The following is a 26511-nucleotide window of genomic DNA, read 5'->3' as shown; positions in this document are numbered from 1 at the left end:
CGGTCGGGACTTAGTCTCTGCGCCATTTTCTTTTTCTCTCTCCTCTCCTTTCTGTGCCTGTGTCTTTCTCTCCCTCCCTCGGCTCCTTCCTTGAGCTGTCCAGAAAGGGCTTTCTGCAGAGCAAAGCAGTAGAAATCACAAAGCTCACCCGGGAAGGAAGGGTGGGAGATTGAATTACCATTATTTTTTCCAAATGGAACTTTATTTTGGGGGTTATTCCCTTTCTGCTTCTGGTTTGCTTCCTCTTCTGCTTCCAGAATGAAAGATTCCTTTCGTCAACTGTGTTGTTCTTTTGGTAAGATGTTTATGATAGGAATTATGGCTCTAAAACTAAAGCTGCTCTTTGTGGAGTTCTTCATAATTCCACACTGCTTTTTCCAAGTTCTGTTCTTTGCAAAGATGGTAGTACCTCCCTTACCCTTCAGAAAGTTTGCAGATTTTCTGTGAACCATCCATGTAAATGTTGGACTCTGGCATGTTGATTTCTTAAAGATTAAGGCATTAATGCCTAGAACTTTTTCACTGTGGCAGGTTTCTCAAAGCAGTGTTTCTCAGAAGCCCAGTTAATGTAGTTGCCATGAAGAAAGGTTGAGCATCCCATCTAACCTAGTATATTGGCCTTTTTTGGAGGGGAGGCCTGTGGAGAGGGGAAGAAAAAGAAGATTTTAATTATTGAAACAGAAAGTGGCCAGCCCCCACCCCTGCTTCCTATTCATTCCTTTTCAGAAGCCGCTGTTTTTCCGGAGGCTAGCCAGTGTTTCCCAGATCTTTCTGTTTTTGAACTCTTTTCAACCAAGTCAAGACATTTATTTGCATATTTCTACTGTCCTTACTCAGTAAAGACTAACTCCCCAACTCTGCCCCCAGTTGAAAGCTCACCCCTGTAGACTTTCCAACAATTCTGTTGAAGGAGAAGGTACCCCATGTAATGTGCTGGGAATTCCTACTAATTGTGTTGGTATGTAATCCTGCTCACTTGAGTTTGGGTTCTGGGAACTTCTCCGGGGGAGAAGCTGATGAGTAGGTTTTCTGGTGTTGTTATGGACAGTCCTCGGTGTTACCCTACTCTTCTGAGAGTTGTCTTGTGTTCATATTTTGAAGTGGGACACCCAGCAAGAGATGGTGCTCTCTAGGGAGAAAATCAGTTCAAGTGTAGCATTTCTTGAGCACTTAACATGTGCCAAGCACTCTGCTTAGTGCTAAAGTTGAACTTGCAGAGCACTCCTCTTGCCCTCAAGTAATCCGTTCTGTTGGGGGAGACATGATTTGTTCATTTTAAGGTAACTACTGGGGCAGATTTGGGAGCTTTAGGGGATTTAATTTTGCCTACGGTGGGGAAGTTTCTCAGAGGAGGTGACTTCTGAGCTGGGTCTTGTGCAAGACCAGGTGCTGAGAGAATGGTCGGGTTGGAGTGTTTAACTACCTGTTTAGCCAATGTATCAGGATTTTAAAAGGGGGAAGAGATGAGGCTTCTGCAGTCCAAACAGCCACAAAGAGTATGGATATGTTTGTTTGGGATATGGGGGCAAAGGATGTGGCAGGTGAGAATGTAAGAAGTCTTGTTTGGAGGAAGGTAGGATCTTAACAGAGAAAGAGAATTGTTTGCTTCTTGACTGGGCTGAGTAGGTAATGTATTTAGTAATGAAACAAAGTTTATCCCTTTCTCCTCATGAGTAAGCTAACTACTATGATATTTAAGTAAATTAGACAAAGAAACTATTGAACATGTGAATGATTGTGGGCTGGGTTGCTGGGTAGCTGGTTATCTTTATTGACTTTGTTACAGAGAATGAAGTAAACTGGCTAGAGTTTTTGAATGTGTCTATATACATGTAATAAAAATAACAGCTAGTATTTATTGAACACTTACTGTCTTTCAGGTATGATTCTCAGCTCTTTCCATGCATCATCTAATCTAATTCTCAGAAGGACCTTTATTAGTTAGGTACTATTATCTCCATTTCATGTCAAAGGAAACTGAGGCTTGGGTATGTTTACTAGCTTGCCCAAGAGCAGTGAGTTGTGGATTCCAAAACCCAGGAATCCACATACAGCTTTGCCGCTATGCTATCTATACAAATGATTCTAGCATGAAATTAAAACCTGCCTGTCTCTACTTTCTTAGCAGAGCTGAAAAGAGAGAGAGGGAAGGATTTGATAGTTTATCATTTTCTTAGTTTTTATCTAATTTTGCGCCTTCAAGAGAAAAGCACTTTTTCTGAATCTGCATGTGTAAGGTTCTTGATATGGAAATAATTATCTTTGTGGATTTTGTCTAGAAGAAAGATGTGGTGCTAGTAACTTTGTGCTTACTCTATCAAGTAACACACTGGTAACTAGTGATTGATTTGTGCAGCTTTAAAAGATAGTTTTTAAAAAATAAAAATCAGTGCTTACTTATGTTCAGACATATCATTATTAATCTTTGTATTAACAGGAGTTTGCTTAAGCATTATTTTAAGAGGGAAAGATCATGTATTAAAATTAAACATCCCTTATCTTGCTTGCTCTTATCCCCTAAAATCTAAAAGATTTTTCCCCCTTTTGAGTCCCATAGTTTAAACTCTTGCAGTTAGTGTGGGATTTAGAATATTATGACACATACTCAACTGTTGGAAAAATCTGTTATTTGTGAACTGTATTCCTAACTTGAAATATTTACTGAACTGGAAGTTTGAGAAGCAGGAACCATAACCTCTCTTTCATATCTAGGGGAAAATACTTTTTCTAAGTGTTGGTAGCACTATGTAGTGTGTCCGAGGGCACTACTGCAGTAAGTACACACTGCCTAGACTGGAGAGTTGGTAGTGATAACATCAGGTTGGGGTGTTAGTGATCCTTTTGCTGTTTTAAGCACTTGAAGTTTTTGCTCATCTACTCTGAAGTGTGGGTTTTGTTGTTTTTTTCCTACTGTTGATCAGTAATTAATGTTGATTCACTTTGCATGAGCAAAATAACTTGACTTCAGCATTGATAATTCTAAGAAATGTTATGGTCATGGTTTGACATCGTCTTGTGTTGATTTTGGTCAGCTTAACAGATTCGAATTTGATGGGGGGAATTGAATATGAATTGTTTCTGCTGCTAACAGATAGTTGTATTTATGTGCTTTTGGATACTGATTAGGGTGGAGGGTGAGAAGGATGATGTGGCTTTCTGAAATGTCCTGTCATTTAAAACTGAAGCGTGATAGCACCTCCAAATGAAATCTGGCAAATTCTTTAGACTCGATCCGGAAACACTTAAGCATTGGGCTCTAGTGTTGTCTTTCCACTACAGCCAGCTATTGGGGGCCTTTTCAGAATTAGCTGTTGAAGAATCTTGATACTACATTTTGAAATGAAATTGAGTTACTTGTCAGCATGTGCTTTTTAAATGAACCAGCATAACATATCTCACAAATTTTAGACTACAGTGTTCCTGGTAAAACAAGAAAAGCCAGGATCTACTAAAGGAATCAGGAATGCCTCATAGTTTGCAGAGTGAAAGCTAGATAACCTAAGCTCGCTGGCCTTACCCCAGGTAAGAAGATAAAGTGGAGAATAGGACCCAGGTCGGTCCCCAAATCTTTAACCAACAGTAACAACAACAAAAAGAATTGTCTGACTTTTCCCTCATTGTTAACATAAAAATGGGGAATTGTAAGGATTTGAAAGAGGAATGCAATAATTTACTCAGGGTCATAGTAAATTAGTACTAATTTGTATGCATGCCAGAGATTCTTAATGTGTTCTAAAGCTTATATTCCAAAATTAGGCTGTGGTATTAAAAACACTGATAGCTTTTTTGGCTTTTCAATAGGGGGTGGTGCATAAAAATGTCTGTCTTTTGAGTCTGAATGTGTTAGGAAAAGCTTTGAGTTGTACATCAGTTATACTAACAGTTGTCCTCCTGCTAGTGGTCAGGAAATTATTCTGTTATACTTTCATGATAAATTTAACTTTAGGAGCCTTCAGAATTATATTGAAATTGTACATGTTATTTTATATTAGTTGATAAGAATGCATATCTATATTAAATGCACATGTGCATCTTTAACAATTTTTGCTATACTTTTAGTGTAAAATAAAACTGATTTTCTTCAACCCCAAAATCGTTTCCCCAAAAGTATGTTTCGTGAAGGATTGCATCCTTCCCATGTGGAACTTGAATTCCAATCAAGTTCTCAGTTCACTTGAAAAAAATGATTCAAATGGAATTATTTACTTTTAAATGAAGCTGTGGGAATGCTTGAGATGAGTATTTTAGGGGGTGTAGCCTGCCGAAAACCCTTGTGAAAGAACAGTAAAATTCAGTCAGTTCATTACATTTAGAGGTAGAATTTTCTTTGTCCTGTGGTTTGGATTTTCTGCTGTTCCTTAATTATTTTGAAACCATTAGTTTTGCATAATAAGGATATTTGGGCAAATAGTTGAGAATACCTTCTTTTAAGGTGAAAAGTTTAGGGTGGGAGAAGTTCCAAATTGGCACTTTCAGATGTGTTTAAACTTAGAGTAGTATTATTTGGATCATGTCTTTTCTCTGTATTTCTATCCCTAGTGAATTTGAAGTTGAGAAGCAGCTTTCCATTCTCATGACTCCAGGCCAATAGTTGAAGTAGGAAGTCTAAAATAAAGACCATTAGCACATAAGAAACATTTTCACTTTCCTTCCACCACACTCCTGTCTGTCTAGGTTCAGGCTGTGTGCTCTGTTGATAGTATAGGGCCTGGGCAGGTGGCTGGGACTTGATTAGGTGGAGGAGAGCTTATAGCTGAGTATCTGTTAATATATCATTGGTATTCTTTGGTAATGTTTTAGGAAATGGCTAATAGTTTAAAATTATTTAGCAGCAAATAAATATTGTTGAACTTATTTTATTCTGTATGTTTAAGAAAGATGCTAAATATGTTTACTTTTCAAACTGGGAGAGAGGTGCTATCTCTGGAATCTACTGTAATTATGTATAATATCATCAAGCTAGACATCCTTAAGTTTTCAGATCTACTCACCTGTCTCCTTGCCACCTTCACCTTTATGTAATGTCCTTGAGAATTTTTCTGAAATGCGTAATAAACATTTTTTGCATACATCTCCATTCTGCACCCCCATCACATTTGGGGTGGAAGCATATCTCTACCAAGCCATTAATTCCTCCCTCTGAGCCTTTGAAGTTAACTTTTCTATTTCTCTGGAGTTAACTCAGTACATTAGCTTAGTGTTCCCGAGAAACACCTAGACAGATTCCAATAAAAGGTGTTAAAGCAATCAGACTTGTTGGGTACTTTTTTTTATTGTTGGGGATGATGTTGAAGACAGGCTTAACAAATCCTTGAGTATTCCGACATTTTGCAATATTTTGAAAACAAAAACCCATCAACTCTTGTTCCTAAATATTCTTTTTATTGTTTTTCTTATCACAAACTTAAGATAGTTCTTATCACAACTTAAGATAGATCCCTTTGTTGGTTGAGACATGCTTGCTATTTGGGGTTTACAAAAAAAAAAAGAAAACTTTATGTAGAACGTTAGTTTTGTACTAGAACAGTGCGCCATTTTTATTATTTTTTTTATAGTTTTAATATTTATTTCGTATAAAAGATTTGTGCACAGTGTAACAAATACAGTTTTTGCGAATCTGTTTTGAAAATGTGGTGGTTTATTTGGGTTTCATACTCTGAATTACTTCATCCATCAGTTTTTTCACTTCTCTATGTCTTGTAACTGCTCGGCTCATACAATCCTGAAGTTTAGCTCCAGTCAGCCCACTTCCACCTGGTTTGTGAAGACAACACAGTCTGCCCTCTTCATCTATTACTACCGTTAAGGTCCCAGTGGCCAAATGTTCCTCCTCTCCAGTAGGGTCAACTATGAGTAAAGTGTCATCAAATATGGCAAAGGACGTTGCAACCGGATGAGTTTTAATATCCAAGTGACTTTTCTTCTTTAAATTAACTTCTGCTAAGGCAGTTTCTTCATTTATAGTAACTTCAGGCAACTGTACATCTTTTAAAGCAGCTAACAATGCAAAGGTACAGGCATCTAAAATGTTTCCATCATAGTCGAGGCAAATGAGATCACAGTATAGAACCCAAGCGAGCTTTCCTTGAGTAATGCATAAGTCCTCTTTCTGAATTATCTGTGAATTTTCAATGACATCTGTGATGAACTGGCTAGCCACTTGGGCCTCTTCGCCAGGAGGTCCAGATCGAAATCTCGAAGAACACAGTGGTGGGAGAGCCACGTTGGGAACAACATATCCTTTATCAGGGGCATCTGCTGGTGGTGCTGCAAATTCCGCTTTAATTCCACATATTACTGTAGTATTTCCCAGCTTCACTAAAGCAGAACCATCTGCAGTACTAATCGAACCTATGTTGACAGTGGTGGTTCTGAATTCACCAAGTTCTCTTCCATCAGGGTGGCAGTTCTCTTTCAAAAATCTCCTGTAATACTCCAGAGGTTCCACAGTTTTGAAGCCCACCACCATCTTCCAACAGTGCGCCATTTTGCCACTTCATAAAATTCCAGATTTTAATCTGGCTACCGTATATATGAATGTCAAGATTTACAAAGCTTCATAGGTCTATTGTTATTAGTACTTGGACAGGAATCTAATTTAGCATACTTTAGGATCATTGTCATTTTCACTTGGGGATCTCCTTAGCTAAGACCTCTTTCTTTACCCAGCTCTTACAAAGGAACTCTTTTATGCCTTTGTTGTCAGCTATCTGAGCCCTTGCTCAACAGCAAAAAAGGAAGTGGAGAGAAGGGAACTAATTTTGAAAATTCACTAGACACATTTTTATATGCATTAAATCTCAATTTAATAAGGATGAACACAGATTGCATTGACTTGTGGGAGAACTAGAAACCAGGAAAGGAGAAATTTTCTTTTTGCCTCTACTCACCTCCCATTTTTATTAGCGTACTACCTTGGTCCAGATTCCAGAAACCCCACTCAAGCTGTGATATTGGTAAGCTAACACAGATGTCACAGCCTATCCTTAATTATCTACTGGTACAGATCCCTTGGACTTTTTGTACCTGGTATGTTAGATCTTCCAGAGATGGTTTGGTGTTAAGGTTAGACCTAGATTGAGGAGGAGAGAGAGGCTTCTGGAAGATAGGCTCTTGAATAGCTGTAGTAAGGTAGAAGACTGAAGTAAAAATCAGAAAAATCTAATTAAGTCCCTGTTTTACTATGAAACTTGGTCTGGGAAACAAATCTTGTTTTCTGTTATAAACGAGGATGATTCGTCTTCATTATAAAATTGAGAATTAGCTATTATAGCTATTGAGAATTAAGTATATGAAGGTGCCTTTCAGTATATGAAGGTGCTGCTGTCTACATGTTTTAAAATTTAAACTTTATCAGCCAGGTTCTGTTCTGAAATGGAGCTTTGTTTTGAATGTCGTATTTGAAATAGTGATGTTGGTGACACTGAGCTTCATTGGTAGTCCCTGTTCAAATTTTAAATCTTAGTGGAATTTATACTGTAAACAGTAACATATATGTTACAACAGTTGATTGAGACTTAAACTTCATTGAACTACATATAGCCTACAGTGGTCTCTTCCAATTATAAGGCAATAACTTTAAATAAAAGGTGAGGATTCTGTATCTATTTTGGGTTGAGTAGAAGGTAAGTGTCTGTATGGTTCCTACTTTTTAAAGAATAAGACTAAGGCAAAGTGGTTATTGCCAAAAGAACTTATATACCAAAAGAGAAAAGAGTCTCAGAAATGAAGGAAGGCTATTGATATGGCTAATTCCTCAGCCACTTAATAGAACTGTGTATTTTCTATTAAAGACACCCAGAGCCTTATCTTTCAGACACATTTAATAATTGAAATGCCAAGTTCATAATTTGTGATTTTTTTTTTTAAACTACGAAACTTAAGTCAGCATGTTTTTTCAAAGGACATTATTTTTATCACCCTTCCCCCATTCTTTTTATCTGAAGATTCAAACAAAGCACCTGAGAGTTGCCTTAATTTTTCCCTTATTCAAGTGATTGCTTAAAATTACTAACACAAGTTTCTGTGAAATAATAATTTTTAGGAATAAGAATGCCTTAAATAATAAAGCTTGGTTCTGAAAATTTAGTAACAAACTCCATGCTAACAGTTATAATGAATATAAGGGATGTGGGAAATTCCACGAAGAAATTTATAAATCAACAGAAATTTCAGTAAATGGCTCATGAGTGTAGCTAATACTGATATTGAATTGGCTTGAATTTGTTATTTTGCAAATGCTACTTAAAGGAAATAAACCAAAGTCATTTAGGGAAGTGTTCACTAATGTCCATTAGTTTAAGCCTAATGGATCTTACTTGAGCTTTTACACCATTGATCAGAAGGATCATCACAGAAGCATTGCAATAGGAACAGACTTTAATATTCAGTTTAAGGTAGGCCAGAGAAAATAATTTTGTAGGATAGAAATTACAGAATAGGTCCTATAGAGTCTTCAAGGATAAACATCTCGGGGGAAATATGGTTCTTAAAGTATATGGGGAAGAAACTGAGAACGTGAGTATTTATTGATACTGCATGGCTAGATTACCCTCATGTATAAAGAGAGTGTCCCAAAGTCTTCAAAGCTTGGGCCTCTTTCATACCATTTTTCTGTGATTCAGAATGTGAATAAAGTCTGTGCAGGGGTCCCACTTTCCCCATGCCAAATCCATCAACCATGATATGGTAGAAAGGATAAGAGACTGAATCAAGTGGATCTGAATTTGAGTTCTTAATTTCAGAGCCTTAGGTTTTCACCTGTAAAGCAGGTATACTAATTCACAAGATCGTGGTTTAAAGGACATGTGAGTTTTATTTTATGAAAAGTGAAGCTTAGAACAACATTTTTAGTTCCTTGTCAACCCTTTAAAAAAAACATTTTTCAGAGATTGCTCATTCGTCGTTTGATTTGTGTATATCTGTTGTAAGGTTTTACCTAAAGTGGGAGGGAGGTGGCTTCAGGGAGACTTGAATATGAGACTGATCTGTTTCTGAGACTGACTGGCTTAGGAAGGTTACTGCTTGCGTTGACTTTGTGCCAGTCTCAGTCACCTACTGACAGGCACCTGCTGTGTGCAAACCACTTTGTTTCTCCTAAGTTACAGTTTAAGAATCTTTGGTTGCTAATAACTTTGCCCCCTTTGGGTTTGGAATGGTACTATATTTAGAACTGTACTTTGGATGCTGTAATTTTTGTGTTTAATTGTAAATGGAAATTTTAAATTGCTGTATTAATTTATGCGAACATTCAGAAAGTGAATACCTGTAACTACTAGATTCACATAAACAAGGCAAACTCGCATGGCTGTCAGAATGAACATTCTGTCATTAATAATTTGTAGGTATGCACATACTTCCTCTATTGAGGTTCCAGAGTTTTTTCTGTGGGTCTCAGTATAAAGGCTCCTGTCATACCAGGATGAATGGGGATGGGAGGTACTTTCTGGCACTTAAATGCTTCACTGCCAGTGAAAGAGAGTGATGTCTCCATTTATTCTTAATCCTGGGAGAGACCCCCCCCCCCTTAAAGAAATTGGAAACCTAGAACCTTAACGTTTCCAGAGATGTGTAAATTCTTCTTTTATAACTGTTCTAGAAAATGGATTTTTAGGATGACTATATGTTTATTAAACCTTTTCAACCGGAATAGAAGAAAAGCTTAACTTTTGGTTTGGTGTACTTATTTCAATATTTTTTGTATCAGACACCTGTGTTGCATTAATTTTAGAAAAGTAATTTTCAAGTTTCCCTGAGCAAATAGCTCCTCAGAGTGACTAGAAATGCTCACATTCTGTGGGAGGGATCCATATGGCAGTACCTTAATTCACTTATTTGTTTGAAAGAATTTAAATTCTTGAACTGAACTGCCTGAAATAAAGGATTTGAAATGGTATTCACAGATTTAAACAAAAATCTCTGAGATTGGATTTAGTACTTAAAATCCTGGAATATTAATTTTATGAAACCATTGAAATACTTGATTCCTTCTTAATCCGTAGCATGTTTTGATATGGATGGTATAGTAAAACTTAAACTCCTCAGGGAAATGTGCAGAATACAGGGTGATACAGGTGCAGAATATGGTGATTTAAGCCTAGAAAAGCAACCAGGATTATGTTAAGATTTGCTGCACCTTATTCTTACAATCTAGGCTTTTTTGTTTTCCCCAGAAATAAGCACAGAGTAGTTAGTGTTCCTGCTATTTAACATCAAAAATGAAGAAATGAGCCTCTCAAGGAATTGATTACACCTCAGACTCTTAACTTTTCATTGTTCTTGTTAACCAGGAAAGGAAACAGAAGGGGAGAGGAACACAAATTGGCTAGTGTCTGTATTTGCTGGCTTGATTCCAAACCCAAAGCTCTACAAAGCCAGGCACCCCACCTCTCTGAAAAGTCTTCAGATTAGTGCCATTAGAAGTCTGAAAGTCTAAGGCCAGATGGGGTAGGGACAGTGTAGGTTCAGCCAGTGGTGATTTGACCATAATTGCTACTTCCTTTCCTTAAAAGTCAGTTTACCTTCTCCTTCCTCTCTTGAATGCAGTGTGATAGAAAAATGGACACTTTCATTATTCTTTGGAACTTTATAGCCCATTATAGATGGTTGCCCTACCCTAACCAAAATACCAGGGACGACGTTGTCTCAGCAGAAGTGTTTTTTTTTTTAATTTCTGTGGAGAAACATAATCTAGTTGGACAAGTAAGAAGTTAAAATTTCCCTTCTTATAGTCCTGAAAATACTACAGAATATCCTTAGAACTGGTGCTAACCTCTGGAAATTAAATCTCAGGCAGTGTTTGTATTAAGATCAAATTTTGGAGGGAATAGTTTAAGGATATAGTACCATAGGATGAACTGTGACCATAAGTGACTGGAAACATAGAAGAAGTTTTGCATATGTAAGACTAACAAAATACCAGGCATACATGCATGCAGGTAGCTTTGATTGGGCAAAAGTAAAGATAATTATGCTAAGTATGCTTATTGAAAATTTGACTTTTATAAAAAAGGCTCCTACAGCAACCTCCTTGCACTGTTTCCCAGAAATAAAGTTGTGTGCTTCTCCCATAACCTTAAGGTCATGTTAGGTCCTTTTATCCTAGAATGCCTCTTTAGGAAGTAGTAGGATTTAGATAGATAATACACAGTGTACCTCCATTTTACTACCTACTTTTCAGAAGTCACTGAGTATTGGCAAAACTCTTCGAGTGTTTGAAACATTTTGGCCTTTTCAGTATTGTAGTTATACCATTTCCTTTCCAGTGAAGTCTGCCTGCAGCTACCACCAAGCCCCAACCAAGCTACTTTTGTCTGGCTTCCACTGATCCTTTGTCCTCTATTCCACAGAGTAGAATAATTTTTTATTGTAGTCTGTAGAAATTTATATGTTTTAAGTGAGCAAAAGCACTATCTCATCCTCAAACAGGGTCAATACAGATGCTTTCACCAAATATTCACATTGTTGTATGGGAACCCCTCTCTCCCAGAGCTTACCAGCTAGTTGAAGATAAAGTAAAAAACATTGAGAACTTTACATTTTAAATATGTTTTTAATAATCCTAAATGATTCATATTAATACAGATGATCCATAAATCACCTTTGGAGAAAGAAACTGATTTATCCAGACTTTACTATCTTATTTGGCTAAGGTGTGTTTTTTTTACCTCATTTGATTAAGGGTACCCCATTGGTCACCCAACTAAATATACAGAATTTTAAAAAAAGAGCCAGAACACAGTGTTTTTAAATATATGTTTATGAAAGCTTGACACTTACCATACTCTAAGTAGATATCTTCTACCTTTCAATTTGCATTTACCTAAGTAGCCTTTGCAGCTATTTTACTGAATCCTAATTCTTTCTTCTACTTCCATGTTTAACAACCCATTAAACTTTTAAGTGACTAAAATAATTTAATCCTGATTTCCTCTGTTAGTACTGGATGACTAGGGGGAGAACAAAGAATGAGAGGATATTTTCATATTTATATTCCCAAGATGGTTAAGGCAGGAGCTTCAGAATGTAAGTGGGGTGCGGCTCGGGGGAGCTATCAACACAATTTAATGGAATGCTAAAGATTCAATCTATGGAGGGCATTACTACCTGTAAATTAAATTAATTGGGGTCTTCCGTTACTGAGGACATTGATTAAAATGGGAACATTTGTGAATAGAACAGAGGTTTTCAAGGTGGTTCTCCTGATCAGCAGCATCAGCATTGCCTGAGAACCTGTTGGAAATGCAAGTTCTTGGGCTTCACTCAAACCAGCTGACTCAAACTCTGGGCATAAGGAGCTCAGCCATCTGGGGTTTAACAAGTTTACCAGGTGATGTGATCACACTAAAGTTTCAGAACCACTAGAATAGAGCAGAATTTGAATTTACCTTCTCCTTTTGAGCCTCACTTTTCCCTTTCCTAGTGAAAGAGTTGACAAAGTCCACATGCTTGCCAGTGAAAGAAGATAGACTTTGGAGTTAGATAAGCTTGGTTGGGTTCAGCTCTTAGTTGGGTGGCCTTGAGCAAGTCACAACCCTGATCCTAGTTTTCTCATCTGTTGAGGTAATAGCTACCTCCAAGTTGTGAGGATTAAGTATATAAAAGAGCACCTAATAGAACCTGGTACTGCTGTATCTCCAGTCAAATAGTTGACAAGAATGAGGTAAGTTAACCAATCAAAAATAAGCTTTTCATAAAAAATAAGCTTCTGGAGTCAAGACTCATGACTAGAGTTCAATATTTGTACTTCCTTATAGCTGTGATGTTGGAGTAACTCATAATTGGGGGGAAGGGGGTAATGTCCTTTGGAGCATAAACATCTTCAAGGAGCCAGTTACATGATTAGCACCAGAAAGGCTCCTTGTATTCCTATAAATATATATATATTAGCTCAGTAGGTGAGGTGTGTTAACAGGCTTAATTCTTACAACTACAGCTTCCTAGAGAAAAGCCTCTGCATTTCAAGCATAGTCAGTAGTGATATTTCAGACAGAGAAGACCTCTTGGTTCAGTTAGTAATAGAATACATGAAGCAACACACTTAGCACCTCTATGGTCAGACAAGGCATTCTGAGATCTGTGCCCACTGGAAACAAAGGCAGTTTAGGCTGAGCTGTGGATTTCTGTGGTAGTATAGACACTTCTACTAATTCCAAGGCATTAGGGGCTCATTTATTAGAAGCGAAGGAGGACAAGCTTGCAGGAATGGGCCTGCCCTAATTGAGCTGGCCTGAGAAGGTATGTTTTCAGGTTAGACAAGTCCCTTTTCCCTTTTAAGTTTTACCTTCTGGGAAAGGAGAAGCATTTTTGGTGCAGGGATATCCTTGTGAAAATGTGACTCTCTAAAGTAAAAGACAAGTGTCCGTGTTAAGGATCTTGTACCTTTAATGCAAAAGTAAGTTTCCACTTTAAGTCTTGTATTTTAGAACAGAAATAAGTTACTAAAATAGGGTTTGTTTGCCATACTCCTGAAGCTTAAAATAATTGCTCTTTATAGGTTTGTCTTATACCTCACTTGAAATATTCTCTATGCAGACAGCCATTGAGGCGCTGACTCTCAAGGGCTTCTGTGCAATAGAAGCCTGCTTTTGAGAGGACCAGCTTAGCCAGGCAAGCATCTGGTTGGTTTTAAGGAATATTCAACATAGTGCAGTGCCATGTAGGGAAAAGGCCCCTAATTGGGCTCCAGTAGGAACATCAGTGGTGGAATAGAGAATGTTAGGCAAGGGATTAGGACCAGGGAAGTTTCATTCTTGGCTTTGTCGCCTCTGACCCAGGCACACAACACTGGTACCTCAGGCTCCTCCCCATTAAAAAGGGGGTATTGACCTGAATCTAAGCTTTTAGATCAGTGCTGTACAATTGGATTTTGTGTCATGATGACAATGTTCTAGGTTTGCACCAGGAAGTATGGTAGCTGCTAGCCATATGGAGCTTTTGAGCCCTCAAAATGTATCTTTTGAGCCCTCAGAATGTATGTGGGGTGCAAGGGTAGTTCCGTGGTAGAATTCTCACCTGCCATGCGGGAGACCCGGGTTCTAGTCCCATGCCCTTCCCCCCCCAAAAAACAAAAATTCAACAAATGGTGCTGCAATAATGGGTGCTCAGATGAAAAAATAATGAAATGTGGCCCCACCATACAGCATACAAAAAAAAAAGTCATTAGTATGTCTGAAGAACTTAATTTTTTATTTAATTTCACTTAATGAAATTTAAAATAGCCACATGTGACTAGTATTTACCATATTGGATAGCACAGCTGTAGATAAAATCTAGGTAAGGTCTCAGGAATTCAAGTTTAGTTTTTGCTTGAAATATTTGTGATTGAGGCTCTGGGAACTTAAAAATCCAGTCAGGTGTGAATTTGGTATGCAACAGCCTTCTGTCTGTATGTCCACATTGCCTTGTCTTGGGTGGCATGTTAAGAGAACTTATGACTGGTAAGGTTGTGTTTACTAAAGCAGTTGGAAGTTCAGGCAGTTCTGCATTTCACTTGACACTTTTAGTGCTAAACAAAGATGAAAAATTAAGATCCTTTGCATTGAGTCAGTTCTCATTTTATCTCAGCAGCCCACCCTGTGAGATAGGTCATGTTTATTTTGTAGTTGCTAAAACAGGTTAACTTGCACTAATATACACTTTTATGGATCAGCCCTTTAAAATAGTTGGTATTAGCCCACAGCTTCATTTGAAATGGTTGTTTTAGTATGTTACATATAACAAGTAAATTCATATTTGTTAAATTGCAATTAGTAATAAGTGACTAGCTAACTGTAAGAGACAGAATCTAAGATTGCACAAACAAATGCAGGAGGTTGACCCATCCAAAGTGTTGCTTATAGTGAAAGCAGGCCAGAATTCAGCCTCTTGTCTGGGGTCTTCTTATCACTATCCCAGTGAGTGTCAACTGGATTCAGTAATCTGTCCCACAGTAAATTAAGGGATATATGACTGAGTTTTATGGCCTTGGCCACTACGAACCACTGACAGAGAGTGGACAAGTAAGGTCTCAGGTAATTTGAGTCAATTGTTTAAAGATCAGGATCAGATCTAGTTACCTCCATCTTTAGCTACAAATTATGCTGTTTTTGGGTGGGAGGAGGAAATGGAATAAGGGTAAAATAAATAGCTGATATTTGAACATTTACTATGTTCTAGGCAGTATCTTAAGTATTCTGCAGTCTCATTTATCAATCCTGAGGTATCCCTGTTCCACTTTACTTTTAAACTGGGGCCCAGAGGTGAAGTAGCTAGCTGAATTGTGTAGTTTGTAAATCAGCAGAGTTGGGAGGCTGATTTAGACCTGAATTGGATGCCATGGCCTGAATTCTTAAATATGACACAAAACAAAGGGGGCTGGGTGACTTATTTGCTCTCTGGGAATTCTGGGCTGTAGTGGTGCTACCCATGCAGTAAAAGACTAAAGACTCTTATCTCCTTGGGTTCAAATACACTGAATTCAGCCTTCTTTTATGATGTATCCATAACAGGAAAATATCATTGGATGGTAGGCTCTGCTGCAGTATAAACTAACATGTAATCGTTTCCCTATTAAGACAAGCTTTGCCTGCCTATTCAGCAAAAACCCCTGGGTAGTTTGTTGTAACAATTCAGTTGATGCTTGGAGCTGGTTATTCCAGAAATCCATTATTTATCCAAGTATGTAAGGAAAGGGATCTTTTTACTAACTAGGGATTAACCAGAGAATCTCTTAGAGGAAGATTCCCTGAAGCCTGGTTATAAACTGAAGAATCTCATTGGAGATGGTTAGCATTACGTGATCATATGTGATGATGTTCCCACTTCAAGGGGAATAAGTAACAAATTTAACCAGCTTGCTGCTTAAGAAGCAGAATTAGCAGTGGGCCCAGATTGGCCTCTGCTTCCTCACACATGTGGCCTATTTGTCTAGTTTTGCAGAGCAGGACTAAATTTTAACTGCTTACAAATCAAGTTGATTAATGGACTGCTTGCAGGAAGGAGAGAGGTGGGAGCTAGGTGGCAGGGGAAGAAAGTTTGGAGGAATCAGAGGTATAGGAGGGAAGGTGTAGGGGTAGAGTGGGAGGATATTTTTCATCTAGACACTGAGCTTAAGAGAGGCACCTTTCTACAGGAGGCATTGAAGATAGTTTCTAGTTACTATTGATCAGTGCAAGCTTCAGCAAACTACCTGAATTTTTTAGCCTGTTTTATGTATGGCCTACAAGCTAAGAATGTTTTTGATTTTTTTTTTCACTTTTAAATGATTGGGGAAAAAATCAAAAGAATATTTCACAATAATATTTCATAATACGTGAAAATCACATGAAATTCAAACTCCAGTGTCCATAAAGTTTTTTTGGAACATGGTCATGCTTGTTCATTATGTATAATCTGTGACTGCCTTAGTACTGCAGTGGCAAAATTGAACATTTACTTGAAGCCTAAATTATTTACACTTCCCTGATTGAATGGTACTTGTATATATCCCAGGACACTCCGAATTCTTTTCATGTTGGTAGCCTCCTGTTCTTGAAGAAATCTGTATAAGCCAAGGGTTAAGAGTTTATAGTACGCTTGATGATATAGTACATCATTAAGTCATAATCCTATGTCTTTTTTCTACGTATTTCATTTTCCTGAGTCTCACAGGCAGAACTCAGTTAGTTGTGTCTCTGTGAGCATGGCAGTATGACTCTGCCTACTGATATAAAAACAACATAGAATTTTGCTATTCTGTAACCCCCAACTACTCCATTTCCTAAGTTGGGGTGGCTGGGTTCACCCTTATAAAGCTCTCTTCCTTTTTCCTCTCAAATAGGAGTTGGAAGAATAGCAGGTGAGAGCAACCTCTTTTCTTCCTCACTGTGAGGACTATGTTCTCAGCTGGTGAACTTCAGAGAAGGGGAAAAAAAAAAAGCAAAACAACCCTAGGGGCTGACTCAGCACCTTGTGCCTGCCTTTTAAAGGAACAGAGAGACCCAATTGAAGTAGAAATTGAATCAGTCATTAAGAAGCTCCCCCAAAAGAAAAGTCCAGGAACAGATGGCTTCACATGTGAATTCTAACAAACACTCAAGAAAGAATTAGTACCAATCCTGCTCAAACTCTTCAAAAAAGTTGAAGAGCAGGAAGAAGCCAACGTCACCCTCATACCAAAGCCAAAGATATTACAAAAAAAGAAACTACAGACCAATCTCTTTTATGAATATAGATGCAAAAATCCTCAACAAAATTCTTTCAAATTGAATTCAGCAGCATATTAAAAGAATTATACACCATGACCAAGTAGGATTCATCCCAGATATTCAAGGATGTGTTCAACATAAGAAAATCGATTAATGTAATACACCATATCAACAAATGAAAGCAGAAGAACTTATGTGTGAGACTAAAGCAAAAAATATTTATTTTTTTGACTAGTGTATTTCCTAATATAACTTATGTGGACAGCTTAATTGAACACTATAAGTACATGGAACCTTAAGTGGGGCATAAGATTTTGTAGGTTTGTCCAGAGTGATGCCTCAGTAAATCCCAGAAGGATTTGAAAAGTAAATAAAAAAGTATTTGCAGAGTCCCCTTGGGGGAATGGTGAGAAAGGGAGAAAATTCAACTTCCCCAAGTCGAGAATTCTTGATAGTCTCACTAGTGGTGAGGACAACCAAAGCAATAGTCTGAGCCCCCAATCTTGGGGTTTGTTCGTATGAAACTTCACCCTGCAAAGGACAGACCAAGCCTACTTAAAATTGGGCCTAAGAGTCACCCCCAAGAGAACCTCTTTTGTTGCTCAGATATGGCCTCTCTCTGCCAACACAAGCAGTTTCACTGCCTTCCCCGTCTCTACGTTGAACATGATTCCCAGGGGTGTGGACCTTCCTGGCAACGTGGGACAGAAATCCTTGAATGAGCTGGGACTTAGCACCAGGGAGTTGAGAAAACCTTCTCGACCAAAAGGGGGAAGAGAGAAATGAAACAAGATAAAGTGTCAGTGGCTGAGAGATTCCGGAGTCGAGAAGTTATCCTGGAGGTTATTCTTGTGCAGTATATACATATCACCTTTTTAGTTAAGGTGTAACAGAGAGACTGGAAGGAACTGCCTGAAAATGTAGAGCTGTGTTCCAGTAGCCATGTTTCTTGAAGATGATTGTATAATGATACAGCTTTCACAATGTGACTGTGTGATTGTGAAAACCCTGTGTCTGATGCTTCTTTTATCTACTTTGTGGACAGATGAGTAAAACATATGGATTAAAAATAAATGAATAATAGGGGGAACTAATGTTAAAATAAATTTAGTAGATTGAAATGCTAGGATCAATGAAAGGAGGGGTAAGGGGTATGGTATGTATAAATTTTTTTTCTGTTTTCTTTTTATTTTTTTTTTTCTGAATTGATGCAAATGTTCTAAGAAATTATCATGATGACTATACAACTATGTGATGAAAAATAAGAATATTTATATTGTATGTTGATTGGTTTTATTAATAAAAATTTTAAAAAGAATACCAGAAAGCTCTTATGCCAGAAAGATCTCTGCCTTTGTTTCTAAGAAAGGTCATGTAGTAATTGATAAAATAATCAATAACCTGTGCCTATTTCTTAGTCTTTGTGTCTTTTAAAGTGTACATTTTGCTTAGATTGCAGTGACAACACAATAAGCCATCTCTGACAGCAACCAAACTGATACAAATGTGGTTCCCTGTGGAAACGCTAACTGATGTTTTCAGTTCATCCCCTAAAACCTGGAGGTTCTTCCAGGCTTCTGGATATAAGGTTGTTACTTCTTTCTTCATAGTGCTTTTCCTTCCTAGATGAGAGTACAGGAAATAAATCAGACCAGGTTTGATAACAGCTTTTATCCATAGCAGGGTGGTCAGGCAAGGTGCATGCATACAGAACCTGACCCCTAAGTTGTATAGGATGATTAAGTAGGCTTAATTCAGTACTCTATACATTTATTATGAGGAAGGTTAGATAATAGTTGCATTTTGTTGACATTTGTCTACGTGTAATTTCTTGGATATTAGTTAGGAATTCTATTAAAACTATACACAAATAATTTTGACTTTGAAAACAAAAATTCTTTAAGGCCATTTAAATTTCCTGAGCCTCAATTTGTTCTTTAAGGGAGTTGAATTTACTAAGGTCACAAGTATCTAGGAGGTGATAAGCAGAGATTTGAAGCCCTTACCCACTGATCTAGACCCAGTAGTAAAGTGACTTTCGCCTAGGTCACACTGTAAGTAGCAAAAGGATTTGAATCAGATCTTTTTTACTTTATTGAACCGGTCTGCTTCTTCCATCTTCTTTCAAAGGTACCCTGCCAGCATTCTGTGCTGGTCTGTGATGCCTCTAATTGGCATTAGGGTTTAGCCATGATTTCTGCTCCACCTCATTACTCTTGAACATGTTTTAACAAAGTGGTTTATGATTTATGGACTTGGCTTCCTTTTTTAACAAAATTTGTATATGTGTCTGGTTTCCCTGTGGAGACCAGACCCTGTGGAGTCTTATGCTTGACTGGACACTGATTTGGCTACGTCGGGTTGGCTCTACTTAGTTTCCAAACTTGCAGCTTCATTGCCATCCTGTGATTAGGCCAATTTTCAGGGACTCTGTAACAGATAAAACTTTGCCATATTTACTTGATACTGGCGTTTCTTATTCCTAGCTGTTTTGTTTCCAGAGTTTCTTATTCCTGGTGTTTTTTTCTCCCTTCTGTCTAAACAGAGGATTAGGACTCTGATGCTACAAGAAGTATGAATTTATCTGTATCTTTTTCTAAAAAACTTCTGGCACCAATGTTAGTGTCCTTTTCTCTTCTGTGCCTTGTTGCAGTGGATGTTTGGGTTCGTGTCTTAATTACCTTATTGAATTGTAAACTTTTGAGGGCACAGTCCATGTCTAATTCATCTTTAGCAGCTTGCTTTGGACTTAACTAATGGTCATAAATTGAATTAGCCCTCAGAATAAGGTTCTGAATTCAGTAGTAAAAGTGTTTCTTTTCTTTTGCATATTAACCATCAAGTCCTTGTGTAATGCTATCCTGTAATTATTCCTCCAGTGGGAAGACAGGGGTACTTTCTTCTTTTATCCTTTGAAAGTTTCTTTACTCAAAATCTTTTGTTAACCTCAGGGAGCACCTTAGATAACGGTAACAAAAGATGTTGGTTGCTAGTCTGTCTATTCACTTATCCAACCTTATCAAGTAACATGGTTAACTTACTATGAAAGAAGTTAGTTGTTACATGTCTTCAGTCTTCTCAAGGCTGCCTTATTTCAGGGGTTGTCCTCCCAGGTCTTCATCCAGAATTTCTGAATGCTAGAAATCGAAAAAAATGTTATCAGATGTATTAGGTAACTGGAATTAACAATGAATGGAGTTTTCTGGTGATGTAATATATGATGGTTTGTATTTTTCATTCCTAATCTATCAATCAGATTCAACTCAGTTCCTTTTTGTACTTAATGGATCCAGTTAAGTGGCAAGATTCTTTCTCCAAAACATGTTAACGATATCTATTCTTAGGTGAATCCCAGTTAAGGGGAAAGGGTAGGGTATTTACTAAAAGTAATCTTCAAGGACACTAAGTATACTATCCACAAAGAAATAATTTCACCGTGTGCCCTTGTTGGCTTTATTCTTTCACTTATCAGCTTCTTTTTTGATAGCATCTTTAGTCAGATGTCCTGGTTAATAAAATATGGCTTCAACTAGGCTCATCATTTCCAGGCTTTTTCTTTTTCGTCATCTTTGTCTTACACAGCCTTCTTGTTTGTGCAGAGACCCCTCATTTTCCTACTCACTTGGACCCAAAGACTTTGGATCTTCTCCTATGCATTTGTTGTACATATCCAATGAGTTCCTAGAACTGGATTCTACTTCTGTTTTCCTGAACAAACTTTTACAGTATTCCTTCCTTTTCAGTCCCTTTGCTATCACTATTTTCTAGATTGCTACAAAACCCTAGCTAGTTATTGTGCTTCTACGTTTCTACCCACACTGCCCTTCAGTTAATCTTCTTTTAGTTTGGTGTTTATATTGTTCCTTTTCTGCTTCAAGTGGCTCCCTGTCACCCTTAAAATTAACCCACTCTGACTCTGGGTTAATTTTATTGCTCAAACTTTATCTCTTAACTGTTCATTAACCAAATCCTCTCTTGGAGTTAGGTTAGTCTTTTCCTTTTGTACCCTTATATTATGAACTCCCTTGTAGCCATCACACAACTTCAGCAACTGTCAACCTTTCACCAATCTTGTTTTATCTATCCCTATACCCTCTACTTTTTTTTTCCTGAGAGATAATAGATATCATTCACCCCCATAAGTACTTCAGTATACCTTTAGAGGTTATTGAATCTATTGGTTTATGTAGTGGACATCATCTCTACGGTTTCCTTTCAGTTGGTTATTTAGCTGGTTTAACGGTTTTGGCATTAAGGAAGCATCCCATTCTGTCTGTGGGCAGGCAGTTTTTGTACTGACCCAAATGAGCCACTTCAGCATTTCTCCTCAGGTCCTAGCCTGCTGTGTAGAGCTATACTGAATAAATTTCATGTCACTTTAACATAATAGCCATTCAGACATCTATAGTTGTTAGATATTATACTTTCTGGTATCTTTCACAGCATGTAGCATAATTTGAGCATTATGGTAGACATATAATAACTGCTTTTTAAATTAGGGTCACTTGGAGTTCAGATCTTTGACCTAGATCTAATTTGTACCAGTGGGATTTTTCAGCTATAGCCAGCTCTAAGTTTCTCATTAGACATTTTAGTTTTACATTTTGGGTAACTGTTACTTTACAAGGCTTGGGGCCTTGACTTTAAAGTTAAAAAAAATTGTTAAACTTTTTATTGTGATGATAAACAGTGTAAAATTTCCCATTTTAACCACATTCAAGTGTAAAATTAGTGGTATTAATTATATTCACAATATTGCAATATCACCAAATTCTATTACCCCTACATTTTCATCATCTCCAACAGAAATTACTCATCCATTAACTGTAACTCCTCTTTCCCCATCATCAGTCCCTGGTAACCTATAAGTTTGCTTCTCCTAGGTATTTCATATAAGTGAGATCATATAATATTTGTACTTTTGTGTCTGACTTAATTCATTCAACATATCTTAAAAGGTTCAGCCATGTTGTAGCATACGTTAGAACTTCATTCCTTTTTACAGTTGAATAATAGTCCATTGTATGTGTATACCACATTTTGTTCTATTCATACATTGATGGACACTTGATTTGCTTCTACTTTTTGGCTATTTTGAATAATGCTGCTGTAAAAATTTGTATATAAATATCTGTTCCGATTTCCACAGTGGCTGCATCATTCTTTGGTACCACTAGTAATGTATAAAGGTTCCAGTTTCTTCACATCTTCACCATCACCTTTTATTATCTTTCTTTTCTTTAAATAGCCATCCTGTTGGGTATGAAGTAGTACATCATTGTGCTTTTAATTTGCATTTCCCTGATGACAAGTGATGTTGATAAGTACAAGTCATGTACTTATTGGCCATTTATGTATCTTCTTTTTAGAAATGTCTGTTCAAGTCCTTTGCTCCTTTTTAAATTGGGTTGTCTTTTTATGTTGAATTGTAGAAATTCTTTTTATATTTTGGGTATTAGAGCCTTATCAAATGTATGATTTGCAGATTCTCCACTTCTGTAGTTGTCTTTTTACTTTCTTGATAATATCCTTGGATGTACAAAAGTTTTTAATTTTGATCAAGTCCATTTTATCTGTTTTTTTTCTTTGATGCTCATACTTTTGGTGTCATTTCTAAGAAAGCACTATCAAATCCAAGGTCATGAAGTTTCCCCCTATATTTTCTTCTAGAAGTTTTATGTTTTTAGCTGTTATATTTAGGTCCTTGATCTATTTTTGATTTGATTTTTGTACATGGTGTTTGTGTGTGGGGGGGGGGTTCCATCTTCAGGCTTTCACAAGTGAATAGCAACTTTTCCTAACACTATTTGTTGAGGAGACCGTTCTTTCCCCAATTGATGATATACTTGGCACTCTTGCCAAGTGATTTGGCCATGATGTGTAATTTTGTTTCTGAACTCTATTCTATTCTGCTTGTCTATTTATCTGTCCTATGTCAGTACCACAATGTTTTGATTACTGTGGCTTTGTAGTAAGTTTTGAAATCGATACCTGTAAGACCTCCAGCTTTGCTCTTCCTTTGCAGTATTGATTTGGTTGCTCAGCCCACTTGTGATTCCACATGAATTTGAGAATAAGCTTTTTCATTCTTGCAAAAACAAAAACTGCTGGGATTTTGATATTGCTTTTGGGTATTGCATTGAACCTGTAGATTTGGGTATTATTGATATCTTAATAATATTGTCTTCCTATTCATGAACACAGAATGTCTTGCTGTTTATTTCAGTCTTCTATTTTTTTCAGCAAGGTTTTGCAGTTTTCAGTACTCTTAAGTCCTTTGCATCCTTGGTTAAAATTATTCCTATGCATTTTATTCTTTTATGAGCTGTTGTGAGTGGAATTTTTTTTTTAATTTCCATTTCAAAATATTTTTTCCTGATGTATAGAAACAACTGGATTTTGTGTATTAATTTTGTAGCCTGCAGCTTTGCTGCATTTATCAGTTCTAGTAGCTTTCTTGTGGATTCTTTGGAATTTTGTTATAAGAGTAATTTGTTATGGGAAAAACTTAAAAGAAAAGCAAAGTATACACACAGAACTCAAATTGCCCATAAGTTTACTACTCAAAGGTGACTCTTAACATTCTGATGTCTGTCTTCTAGTCTCTTGTAATTGTGAATCTAGGTATGTTGACTTGTACATAGGGTAATATTTTTTTTATATCATATCCCTGACATAAACTTGGACCATATGGCAGCTTCTAATGTTCTGAGATTTGTTTGTTGAATCTGTCCTGAAAGCGAAATCAAATAGCACATGCTTCATTCCAGGTTGTAGTGGGCTAGTAGCATGTATTGTCATTATTATGATTTTAACCATAAGCTTTTGGTTTGGGGTAGAAGTAATGAGTTAGTATTGTCAAATAAACTTGGGCCACCAACCTTGGTTGGGTTAGCTTGTGTGTTAGACTTGAGATTTCTGAAAGTTGGAAGATTCTGTGCCCTGCATTAAAGGTAGGATTCCAGTCCTACTTCTGACAGCACATAGTTTTATTGTGTATGTCTCATTCTTTGACTAAACAGAATTTCTTATGACTAGGGATCTGATCATGCGAATTTCTGTTTTCCCAGGGTCCAGCACAGAAAAGATGCTCAGTGGATTATGTCAAATGTGACGTTGTTTGCTGTGGGCTAGAAATGGCATGAACATACACATTGCCAACACATTATTAGTTATTTGTTGCTGCAAAATATATATCAAAAAATATAATAGCTTAAAACAACCATAAGCATTTATTTTCTTACATAGTTTCTTTGAGCAGGAATTGAAAAGCAGTTTAGCTGGGTGTTAGGTCAGGGTCTGTCACAAGGTTTACAGTCATCTGAATTCTTGACTAAGGCTTCCAAGATGGTTCACTCACATGGCTGTTGGCAGGAAGTTTTGGTTCCTCCCCACATGGCCTGTGGTCTCTATAGGGCTGTTTGAGTGTTCCAACAGTATGGCCGCTTACCCCAGAGCAGAGAGAGAGCAATGAGGATGCTGTAGTGCCTTTTATGACCTAGTGTGGGAAGTCACATACTGATGTTTCCACTTTAACCTATTTGTTAGAAGCGAGTCACTACATCCAGTCTACACAGAGGGGTAAGGGAATTAAGCTACACTTATTGAAGGTATCAACTAATCTATGGGACGTATTTTAAAATCACCACATACATATTGAATCAACTATACATAAACTTTCAGTTGATTCATATTCAACATCCGGGTGACTTGACCTAAGAAGCTGTGTAACTACAATATTTCCTTTCCTTGAAGTATAGCTGGATGATTATTATTACTTTTTTTTTTAATAAACCCAGGGCATCTAAAAAAGCACAAAACATTAGAAAAAGTTAGGAAAAATTTGAAAGTCAGACAGCATCTGTCACAGATTATGAGTTAGGGAAGGTAACTGAATTGAATTAAAGTTCTTTGCATCTTTAGTTGTGGGCTGAAAGCTGTTCAGTGCAATTAATTCTGATTGCAGTTCAGAGTGGTAACAAAAATTGTCCTCTCTTTTCACAATGGGAATTATTTAAAGACAAATAATATCCTTTTGGCAGATAAAATTTTAAGTAACCTTTGTCTTTGAAGTATTTGCTTGATTCCATAACTCATCCCCACGAAGGTTCAGGAGTCCACTGACTTGGTTTGAGCAGAGGTAAATACTTTTGGGGCTGCTTCCAGCTATGATGAGACTACATTTACTCTCCCACCTTAAACAACTAGAAAATTGTACAAAATATATAAAACAAGTGTCTTAAACAACAACAAGAAGACCCAGAACTGTGATTCCTGAGAGAAGAAAAACAAATGAAATGAGCCCTCCCATTGTCCTTAGAGTTGCCACACAGCACAGGAAGCTTCCTGTTTTGAAAAGAGAGATTGGAGTTCAAAAAATGAGGCAACAGTAAAGTTGCAGGGCAGAATAATGGAGAAATGGGAACTATGCAGAAAAAGCGCTCCAGAAACCTACCTGCACACAGATTTCCTTGAGTCTTTGCTGAATGGTAAATGTACATGCAATAGATGAAACTCCATATCGTGAAACAAAGAGCAACTGTGAAGCTGTTACTGTACATTTCTCATAGCTTACATGGGTCTGGGAGTTGAACAGATTTTCCCCCAAGCCAGAGTGGAGAGTCCGTCTTGATCACTCTGGGTGTTCAGTAGATGCATACTTCCTAAGGGCCACAATTTAGTAGTGGGGCTAAACTTAAAGTATCCTTAAAGTAAAGATACTCTAGACCTGTTTCAACAAAGTTTAAAAGTTTAACAAGCCTTTAAAAGGTTCAGTTCAAACCACAAGTAACTGCTTACCAGATCAAAGCAATACTCTTTAAAGGATGACAACAAAATCCAGCAAAATAATTATAGAATATTATTATTAGGCATGACATGAAGTAGGAAGATGTGACCCAGAATCTCAAGAAAAATCAGTCATTTGAAAAAGGCCCAAATAGGAGAGATGATGGGATTGTAGAAAAGAATGTTAAAACAACTATGTAACTATATTGAAAGATTTAAAGGAAAAAATATATTGAAGAAATAAATTAATGATATAAAAAAGAACCTAGGGTGCATGGGTGGTTCAGTAGTAGAATGCTCGCCTTCTATGTTGGAAACCCAGGTTCAATTCCTGGACCATGCACCCAAAAAAAAAGAACCTAACAGAACTTAAAAATGAAAAATTTATAAACGGAGATAAACAGATTAGACACTACAGAAGAAAAAGTAAGTAAATTTGAATAAAGGCAATAAAAATGAACAAATGTGATGCACAGGGGGAGAAAAGACCAAAAAAAAAGAATAAAGTCTTAGTGAACCGTGGAATTATATTCTAATACATGTGTAATTCAAGCCCAAG

The 26511-nt window shown here is 37.2% G+C and overlaps 1 protein-coding gene, 1 long non-coding RNA gene and 1 pseudogene across 5 annotated transcripts in view; 1 reads left to right on the top strand and 2 right to left on the bottom strand.

The window, feature by feature from the left end:
• TOP1 (DNA topoisomerase I) overlaps nucleotides 1-26511 on the top strand; it is a 109115-nt gene that overhangs the window by 955 nt on the left and 81649 nt on the right. The gene's annotated exons all lie outside the window — the stretch shown is intronic.
• Nucleotides 63-24628, bottom strand: LOC143690830 (uncharacterized). Of its 4 annotated transcripts, XR_013179214.1 has the most exons (4): nucleotides 24410-24628; nucleotides 20207-20302; nucleotides 4992-5039; nucleotides 63-637 (listed from the first exon to the last, which is right to left on the bottom strand). It is a non-coding gene; the product is annotated as an uncharacterized LOC143690830 (long non-coding RNA). The 4 variants fall into 4 exon arrangements; XR_013179211.1 differs by lacking the exon at nucleotides 4992-5039; XR_013179213.1 differs by lacking the exons at nucleotides 63-637; nucleotides 4992-5039 and adding an exon at nucleotides 18461-18787.
• Nucleotides 5602-6469, bottom strand: LOC143690818 (exosome complex component RRP43 pseudogene; annotated as a pseudogene).

This window comes from Tamandua tetradactyla, chromosome 1 (genome assembly GCF_023851605.1).
Source record: "Tamandua tetradactyla isolate mTamTet1 chromosome 1, mTamTet1.pri, whole genome shotgun sequence".
NCBI lineage: Eukaryota > Metazoa > Chordata > Mammalia > Pilosa > Myrmecophagidae > Tamandua > Tamandua tetradactyla.
This window is presented reverse-complemented; position numbering and strand designations above follow the sequence as displayed.